Source organism: Drosophila mauritiana, unplaced genomic scaffold, assembly GCF_004382145.1.
Source record: "Drosophila mauritiana strain mau12 unplaced genomic scaffold, ASM438214v1 U_13, whole genome shotgun sequence".
Lineage (NCBI taxonomy): Eukaryota > Metazoa > Arthropoda > Insecta > Diptera > Drosophilidae > Drosophila > Drosophila mauritiana.
The window spans coordinates 43,134-53,844 of record NW_022881262.1 but is presented as its reverse complement, the minus strand read 5'-3'; the positions used below and the strand labels follow the sequence as shown (position 1 = coordinate 53,844).

The window sequence follows — 10,711 nt, the reverse complement described above, 5'->3', positions numbered from 1 at the left end:
AATGTTTTTCCTTCATATTCCATTCATATATTTTGAATCGAAATAAGCAATATAATAGATATATAGATATATAGATTTTTCACTTTATATAATTCCATGATTTTTATTATATTGAATAAAATTCAATATTTCGCCTTTGGGTAAAATTTTAAATATATAAGTAAAAAAATCCATTCGATTACGGCCATTTTTATATAGCATTCGTAATCCATATTTTCATTTTTAATTTATACTTGTTTTACCAATATAACAAGAATTTCATCTAATTATTGTAATATATATATTTCTATAATTTTATCTTTTTATACATACATATTTCATTATAAAATATCATTTTATTTCCAACATACATAATTATTGTATCCACACATGTACAATTTTTGTTTAACCAATATAAATATTAAGTTAAATCATTTGCATTTTGAAGATAAATTTAAAATTTATCTCTTTTCATATATATCTCTGGTAATATATAACATAAAACCAAGCGCATATGATAATATTTCCACATTTAATATATAATTTTATATTTCTTTCATAAGAATCCATATTTGTATTATACCGTAACGATATAATAATCCAACTATACGGCAGGTAATAAATTAATATTTGCCTGCCTCCAAAAATTAACGATAATATATGGAAACGATTTGTTATTCTATATATAATAGAAACTTGACTTTTGTTTCAACGATATTATCTATAAAGCGTATATTCCTATTATCCGCGGAGCCAAGTCCCGTGTTCTATAGAACTGAGAAACAAATTTGTACGGATAATAATATACTTTATTGTATGTAACCAATATAAACATAATCCGAAATAAATATTTCGAATAATGCGGGAGGTCGGCAACCACTGCCTACCTATAGTAGTTTTTGAACCCGCTGTCCTCAAAGCGGGTATTTTCAATTCCGTTTGCCACCCAACATACGGGCTATTCTCTTATATATTAAGAGATTATAGGAACATTTCATTTTTTTTCCATTATTCATATATAATATGATTATTTTTTCCCTTATACATATAATAATTAATCATTTTCATATGTATATTATTTAATTTACTCATATTATTGCCAAAATCATATGAATACATAAGTTTTGAACAATATGAGAGGTCGGCAACCACTGCCTACCTATAGTAGTTTTGAACCCTCTGTCGTAATTCCGGTCGTTTACACTACTATACCCTCTCACTATAATGGCTTTTCTCTATAATACTAAGAGAATGTGGGATATTTTCAGCATTTTTTCCCTTATACATATAATAATTAATCATTTTCATATGTATATTATTTAATTTACTCATATTATTGCCAAAATCATATGAATACATAAGTTTTGAACAATATGAGAGGTCGGCAACCACTGCCTACCTATAGTAGTTTTTGAACCCTCTGTCGTAATTCCGGTCGTTTACACTACTATACCCTCTCACTATAATGGCTTTTCTCTATTATACTAAGAGAATGTGGGATATTTTCAGCATTTTTTCCCTTATACATATAATAATTAATAATTTTCATATGTATATTATTTAATTTACTCATATAATTGCCAAAATCATATGAATACATAAGTTTTGAACAATATGAGAGGTCGGCAACCACTGCCTACCTATAGTAGTTTTTGAACCCTCTGTCGTAATTCCGGTCGTTTACACTACTATACCCTCTCACTATAATGGCTTTTCTCTATAATACTAAGAGAATGTGGGAATATTTCAGCATTTTTTCCCCTATACATATAATAATTAATAATTTCATATGTATATTATTTAATTTACTCATATAATTGCCAAAATCATATGAATACATAAGTTTTGAACAATATGAGAGGTCGGCAACCACTGCCTACCTATAGTAGTTTTTGAACCCTCTGTCGTAATTCCGGTCGTTTACACTACTATACCCTCTCACTATAATGGCTTTTCTCTATAATACTAAGAGAATGTGGGAATATTTCAGCATTTTTTCCCCTATACATATAATAATTAATAATTTTCATATGTATATTATTTAATTTACTCATATAATTGCCAAAATCATATAAATACATAAGTTTTGAACAATATCAGAGGTCAGCAACGGTCTTTCCTCTATAATACTAAGATAATATGGGAATATTTTCAGCATTTTTTCCCTTATACATTTATACATATAATAATTAATCATTTTCATATGTATATTATTTAATTTACTCATATTATTGCCAAAATCATATAAATACATAAGTTTTGAACAATATCAGAGGTCAGCAACGGTCTTTCCTCTATAATACTAAGATAATGTGGGAATATTTCATCATTTTTTCCTTTATACATTTATACATATAATATTTAATCATTTTATATGTATATTATTTAATTTACTCATATAATTGCCAAAATCATATAAATACATAAGTTTTGAACAATATCAGAGGTCGGCAACGGTCTTTCCTCTATAATACTAAGATAATATGGGAATATTTCAGCATTTTTTCCCTTATACATATAATAATTAATCATTTTCATATGTATATTATTTAATTTACTCGTATAATTGCCAAAATCCTATGAAGACATAAGAGAATACAATATGAGAGGTCGGCGCAACCATAATATAGTAGTTGATGACGAGGTGTTTGGCAACTTGATACAATTCTTTAAAAAGTCTTTATATTAATTATATGATAGGGACAATATCATATGCGTCACTAAATTGATGACGAGGTGTTTGGCAACGTGACACAAATCATTAAAGTCTTTATATTAATTATATGATAGAGACAATATCATATGCGTCACTAAATTGATGACGAGGTATTTGGCAACTTGATAGAATTCTTTAAAGACTTTATATCAAAAATTATATGATAGGGACAATATCATATGCGTCACTAAATTGATGACGAGGTGTTTGGCAACTTGACACAATTCATTAAAGTCTTTATATTAATTATATGATAGAGACAATATCATATGCGTCACTAAATTGATGACGAGGTATTTGGCAACTTGATATAATTCTTTAAAGTCTTTATATCAAATATTATATGATAGGGACAATATCATATGCGTCACTAAATTGATGACGAGGTGTTTGGCAACTTGACACAATTCATTAAAGTCTTTATATTAATTATATGATAGGGACAATATCATATGCGTCACTAAATTGATGACGAGGTATTTGGCAACTTGATACAATTCTTTAAAGTTTTTATATCAAAAATTATATGATAGGGACAATATCATATGCGTCACTAAATTGATGACGAGGTGTTTGGCAACTTGACACAATTCATTAAAGTCTTTATATTAATTATATGATAGGGACAATATCATATGCGTCACTAAATTGATGACGAGGTATTTGGCAACTTGATACAATTCTTTAAAGTTTTTATATCAAAAATTATATGATAGGGACAATATCATATGCGTCACTAAATTGATGACGAGGTGTTTGGCAACGTGACACAAATCATTAAAGTCTTTATATTAATTATATGATAGAGACAATATCATATGCGTCACTAAATTGATGACGAGGTATTTGGCAACTTGATAGAATTCTTTAAAGTCTTTATATCAAAAATTATATGATAGGGACAATATCATATGCGTCACTAAATTGATGACGAGGTGTTTGGCAACTTGACACAATTCATTAAAGTCTTTATATTAATTATATGATAGAGACAATATCATATGCGTCACTAAATTGATGACGAGGTGTTTGGCAACTTGACACAATTCATTAAAGTCTTTATATTAATTATATGATAGAGACAATATCATATGCGTCACTAAATTGATGACGAGGTATTTGGCAACTTGATACAATTCTTTAAAGTTTTTATATCAAAAATTATATGATAGGGACAATATCATATGCGTCACTAAATTGATGACGAGGTGTTTGGCAACTTGACACAATTCATTAAAGTCTTTATATTAATTATATGATAGGGACAATATCATATGCGTCACTAAATTGATGACGAGGTGTTTGGCAACTTGACACAATTCATTAAAGTCTTTATATTAATTATATGATAGGGACAATATCATATGCGTCACTAAATTGATGACGAGGTATTTGGCAACGTGATAGAATTCTTTAAAGTCTTTATATCAAAAATTATACGATAGGGACAATATCATATGCGTCACTAAATTGATGACGAGGTATTTGGCAACTTGATATAATTCTTTAAAGTCTTTATATCAAAAATTATATGATAGGGACAATATCATATGCGTCACTAAATTGATGACGAGGTGTTTGTTTGGCTACAGGAAAAATCATTTATTTATCGAATCATCAAGCAAAGGATAAGCTTCAGTGGATCGCAGTATGGCAGCTGCTCAACCACTTACAACACCTTGCCTGTTACAAAAGTCGTTTACAATTGATTCTAGGCTTTGTCATTGTATTAAATAATGCTTTTATATGTAACTAGCGCGGCATCAGGTGATCGAAGATCCTCCTAATTTACTATGTTACAAATTACATTGGCATCACATCCATTGTCGTTTATAAAATAAATTATAAACTTTAAATGGTTTAGAAGCCATACAATGCAAATTGCCCCTTATTTATCATTGCAGTCCAGCACGGATACGACCTTAGAGGCGTTCAGGCATAATCCAACGGACGTAGCGTCATACCACTGTTCGCTCGAACAAGTATTGTGCCATTGGTCCGTACCTGCGGTTCCTCTCGTACTACGCAGGAATGCTGTCGCAACAACGTTTTGTCATTAGTAGGGTAAAACTAACCTGTCTCACGACGGTCTAAACCCAGCTCACGTTCCCTTGCATGGGTGAACAATCCAACGCTTGGTGAATTTTGCTTCACAATGATAGGAAGAGCCGACATCGAAGGATCAAAAAGCGACGTCGCTATGAACGCTTGGCCGCCACAAGCCAGTTATCCCTATGGTAACTTTTCTGACACCTCTTGTTAAAAACTCTTTAAACCAAAAGGATCGATAGGCCGAGCTTTTGCTGTCCCTGTGTGTACTGAACACCGAGATCAAGTCAGCATTTGCCCTTTTGCTCTATGTGTGGTTTCTGTCCGCACTGAGCTGGCCTTGGGACACCTCCGTTATTATTTGAGAGATGTACCGCCCCAGTCAAACTCCCTACCTGGCAATGTCCTTGAATTGGATCATACCTGAGTAATTGGAGTTATACCAAATTTTCAAATCAAAAATACATAAATGCATCGTTTTATTAAAGAATTTGTTTGCGATTATATAACAAACTCGTGATACTTTGATCAAGAAGCTTGCATCAAAACCCAATACCATAAGATATAATAAATATATCCGTATAATGGCTAGGAAATGATACACGTTCCATTTAATCAAGTAAGTAAGGAAACAATAAGAGTAGTGGTATTTCATTGACGATACCAAACCGAGGTCTAATATCTCCCACTTATTCTACACCTCTTATGTCTCCTTACACTGCCAGATTAGAGTCAAGCTCAAAAGGGTCTTCTTTCCCCGCTAATTATTCCAAGCCCGTTCCCTTGGCTGTGGTTTCGCTAGATAGTAGATAGGGACAGTAGGAATCTCGTTAATCCATTCATGCGCGTCACTAATTAGATGACGAGGCATTTGGCTATTTTTTTTTTTTTGATCGCGGAGGTATGGAAATCTATCGAAAGATACTAGGTCTGTCAACACTTCAGTTTCCTAGCATGCACGATTCATTGCTGAACCGAAGTTCCGCAACGCCTACGTACTAAAACCATCCTCATAGCCATTTATATATTACCATTATTTGCGATGTTTATGCCTTTATTGATGTTATGCCAAGACAGCAAGCAAATGTTTTGAACCAAACGTTTTAGCTAAGTCCAATCTCGGGAAAACCCGCTCAGGTACATGAACTGTTTAAAACAACCGAGACTGCCTCTCATAACCTGGACGCTAATGATATGACTATCATATTTGCTGAGGAGACCCTTCGCTATCAATCTTTTAACGGATTGACCACTCCAGATCCCCCTCCAGTTCAGGGTGGCAGAATGGAATTCAATGTCACCTGCGGCTTCGAATCTGCGACGCAATTCAGTTCGTATGTCCGGTCTGTCGTATCTATTGATTTGCGCTGGTGCGCATCATCCATAGAGTGTCCGTCTGTCACAATTTGTATGTCGATCACATCAATGTGATTTTGTCGTAGTGCCACCAGGTCCGGTTTATTAAGGCCGGATTCGCACTGCAGACTTGGTTCAACAATGACCGCGCAGCCTCTCTCCTCAAGTCCCCGCTTGATTCGATTTACTACGCAGTTGTGTCTAGCTACGCGCCTCCCATGCGATCGGTAACATTTTTGCATTATATGGTTTGTTGTTTCGGGAGCGTCACATCCTGCACGACACTGTCGTTCCAATTCGTGCCTTCCCCTTGTAGTACGAGACTTCGTGGGTAGGGCATTTATCCGCAGACGAATACCGTCTATATATTCCTTTCCTGTTAGTAAACGCGTGGGTTGATTAACCCACCCGTGTTGCGGTCCCCAATGGCCCGCTTCACGGAGTCCGCTGCCATCAACTGAGAGGTACAATTTGTTCGCCCAATATTTTTCTATTGCCGGACGCGATAACAATTCATGTTGTTCTGCAAATAATCTATCTCGGGCCCGTTGTTTTTCGGCTTCGAGGAAAGAGCTGGCTACCTCGTTTTGCGTGAGGTGAGGCCATTTAATATTACTCAAACGTCTTAGCCTTAACATTGGAGCTACCCATCTAAGTGATGGAATTCCGAGACCTCCACTTTTTGGGGGTGCGTGAATGAATGCTATCGGCACATCCAGCGGAAGATTTAGCCATCTTCGCACATAGTATCGTATTAGTTTGTCAGTTTTTCGTAGGACGCCTATCGCCACACTCCCAAGGGCTAACTTGTGATAGAGCTGGGGATAAGGACAGTCCTTAGGGCGAACATCCTCTGTTGTGGTTTGAGGGGGCCTTTGTCAATCTTTGTAGCTTGGACCAATGTCCTCGGCCGGATTGCATCGAACCCTCCCAGTTGCAGTGAAGTTGATGCCTAAGTACTTCCACTCGTCCGTTCGCTTCAATGATGGAATCTCTCTTGAGCCTACGTAAAAGCTCTGTGCCTCTAGCACGGTACACTTCTGTTTCGGCTGGCCCTAATGCCAACGGTAAAACATTTGTCGGCATTAAGTTTGAGGCCGACGAGAGATAGAAAATCCAACGTTCTGTCCAACAATACTTGAAGTCCCATTCGAGTTTCAGCAAATAGTACCAAATCATCTGCAAACGCGGCCGCGTTAGTAATGGCATTTCCGACTCTAGCACCAATTTCGCTGGGTAGGTTTCTAAGTAACCTGTCCATTACCAAGTTAAATAGAATAGGAGACAAAGGGTCACCCTGCTTCACTCCTCTAGCAGGGACGAATTCCTCTGAACTCCAACCGTCCCCATTGAGACTGGTACCCACCCTCGTACGTATTCTGTACGTAGTCAACGAAGCCCTTTGGCGCACCATAAGCACGTAAGGTGTCATATATAGATGCATGCGATAGAGAATCGAATGCCTTGCTTACATCTAAATTTGCGATGTAGCAAGATCTAAAGTGCTTATGGCTATGCCTCAAGACTAAGTCAACTATCGTCGCATTATCGGCACATCCGTCGGTAGGTAAGAAGCCCGCTGGCGCGGGTCCCAATTGATTGATGAGTTCTTGCCAATATTGCATTTAGCTGTCTTACCAGGACTGTATTGGACGAAACGTACCGTCTTCGGCAAGTCGTAGCCGCACCATAGAATTAGGTTCATTATTCGTAGCATAATACCTGCACGGCACAGTGTGTCATATGCCGATGCATGCCGAAAGTAATAGGGAGGCGAGTCACTTCCATTTGATCAAGTCCTCGTCTAGTAGCTGTGTCCCCGTAGGGAAGAGGCAAGGTCAGTTCCATAGTTAGAAGGACTTAATGAACAGTCAACACGAGCTTTAACCGACCATGGGTTGTGGTTGCCAAAAACTAATTGGTTTAACCCAAATAGTATTCTTAAAAATTTTAGCAAGAAAGTTCCACAATTGGCTACGTAACTAAACTATCCGGGGAACAAGTAACTAACATAAATGCTAGAAACTCTATTTACCCAGAACGAGCACATAAACCATGTTATTGTTTCCCAATCAAGCCCGACTATCTCAATCTTCAGAGCCAATCCTTATCCCGAAGTTACGGATCTAATTTGCCGACTTCCCTTACCTACATTATTCTATCGACTAGAGACTCTTCACCTTGGAGACCAGCTGCGGATATTGGTACGGCCTGTTGAGAAGTTTGCGTGTCCCCACCATAAATTTTCAAGGTCCGAGGAGAAAATATCGACACAACAGTATATGTCATGCTCTTCTAGCCCATCTACCATATCTCTCTGCGAAAGACTTCCATGGTAGTACGGCTATAAAACAGAAAAGAAAACTCTTCCGATATCTCTCGACGGCTTCTTTATGGTCGTTCCTGTTGCCAGGATGAGCACGAGGCCCATATTTAATAACAAACGGATACTCAACAGGTTACGGAATTGGAACCGTATTCCCTTTCGTTCAAAATTATTCAAGTGTATTATATTCGCTTTGTTTATATAGTTAGGCATTTTTGTTTTACTTGAAAATTTTCGGCTTTCGCCTTGAACTTAGGACCGACTAACTCGTGATCAACCACTGTTCACACGAAACCCTTCTCCACTTCAGTCCTCCAAGGTCTCATTCGATTATTTGCTACTACCACCAAGATCTGTACCAATGGCAGCTCCATGCAGGCTTACGCCAAACACTTCTACGCATACCATTGTACCTTCCTACTCACTAAAGTTTCAAAATTTATATCACAAGTAATATAAATCATCTACTTTAGCGGTAATGTATAGGTATACAACTTAAGCGCCATCCATTTTAAGGGCTAGTTGCTTCGGCAGGTGAGTTGTTACACACTCCTTAGCGGATTTCGACTTCCATGATCACCGTCCTGCTGTTTTAAGCAACCAACGCCTTTCATGGTATCTGCATGAGTTGTTAATTTGGGCACCGTAACATTACGTTTGGTTCATCCCACAGCGCCAGTTCTGCTTACCAAAAGTGGCCCACTGGGCACATTATATCATAACCTTGAACTTCATATCAAGAAAGTTAAGGTTCTTACCCATTTAAAGTTTGAGAATAGGTTAAGATCGTTTCGACCCTAAGGCCTCTAATCATTCGCTTTACCAGATAAGATTATTTTATATAATATTAAAATGCACCAGCTATCCTGAGGGAAACTTCGGAAGGAACCAGCTACTAGATGGTTCGATTGGTCTTTCGCCCCTATACTCAATTCTGACAATCGATTTGCACGTCAGAACTGTTTCGGTCTTCCATCAGGGTTTCCCCTGACTTCAACCTGATCAAGTATAGTTCACCATCTTTCGGGTCACAGCATATATGCTCAAGGTACGTTCCAGTTAGAGGCATAAATAATATAAATATACATTATACATAACTATATAGAACGCCCCGGGATTGTGTTAATTAGCTATAAATAGCTAAAAAACTAATCCCATTATTAGTCAAGTTAATTACGCTATTAGGTTTACATCCCAATAACTTGCACATATGTTAGACTCCTTGGTCCGTGTTTCAAGACGGGTCCCGAAGGTATCCTGAATCTTTCGCATTGTTAATCATACAAGAGCATATAATAAACACAAAAATCAATGATAATTATGCCATTATATAATTCCGAAAAATTAACGCTCTGTAATAATATAAATCTATCAGCACTTTATCAAATTAATAACATTTATTCTGTGTTAAAATGCAAGCAATTTAATTGGAATAAACTATAAGTTATATTTTATGATAAATTTGGGATATGCTAATAGATTACAATGTCCTTATATGGAAAAAATGCACATTATTCTTAATAATATTATTTAAATATTACAATTTTAATGATGAATTTTCCATAACGGATATTCAGGTTCATCGGGCTTAACCTCTAAGCAGTTTCACGTACTGTTTAACTCTCTATTCAGAGTTCTTTTCAACTTTCCCTCACGGTACTTGTTTACTATCGGTCTCATGGTTATATTTAGTTTTAGATGGAGTTTACCACCCACTTAGTGCTGCACTATCAAGCAACACGACTCTTTGGAAACATCATCTAGTAATCATTAACGTTATACGGGCCTGGCACCCTCTATGGGTAAATGGCCTCATTTAAGAAGGACTTAAATCATTAATTTCTCATACTAGAATATTGACGCTCCATACACTGCATCTCACATTTGCCATATAGACAAAGTGACTTAGTGCTGAACTGTTTTCTTTTCGCTCGCCGCTACTAAGAAAATCCTTGTTAGTTTCTTTTCCTCCCCTAATTAATATGCTTAAATTCAGGGGGTAGTCCCATATGAGTTGAGGTTGTATATATAACTATTTTTGCCATAAATTCTTTATATATAAATGATAAAACAATCAATTAAATTCGTTATAAATAGTTCCAATAGTTCTTGTAAGCAAAGTTATTTTTTATCCATTTAACGAACCAACGAAGAATAATAACAAAACCAAGATTTTTCTTTTTCCGAATCATTAATAAGAGACAATTCTAGATGAAAAATATTTCAATTTTTTATGCTAGACATTTCTCAGTATTATTTGATTGAAAAAGAAAATATTTCTCTTC

At 35.9% G+C, this 10,711-nt stretch overlaps 1 pseudogene; it reads right to left on the bottom strand.

Annotated features, from left to right (window-relative positions):
* Window positions 1-4,304: 4,304 nt before the first annotated feature.
* Window positions 4,305-10,449, bottom strand: LOC117149068 (annotated as a pseudogene).
* Between the last annotated feature and the right edge of the window lie 262 nt (window positions 10,450-10,711).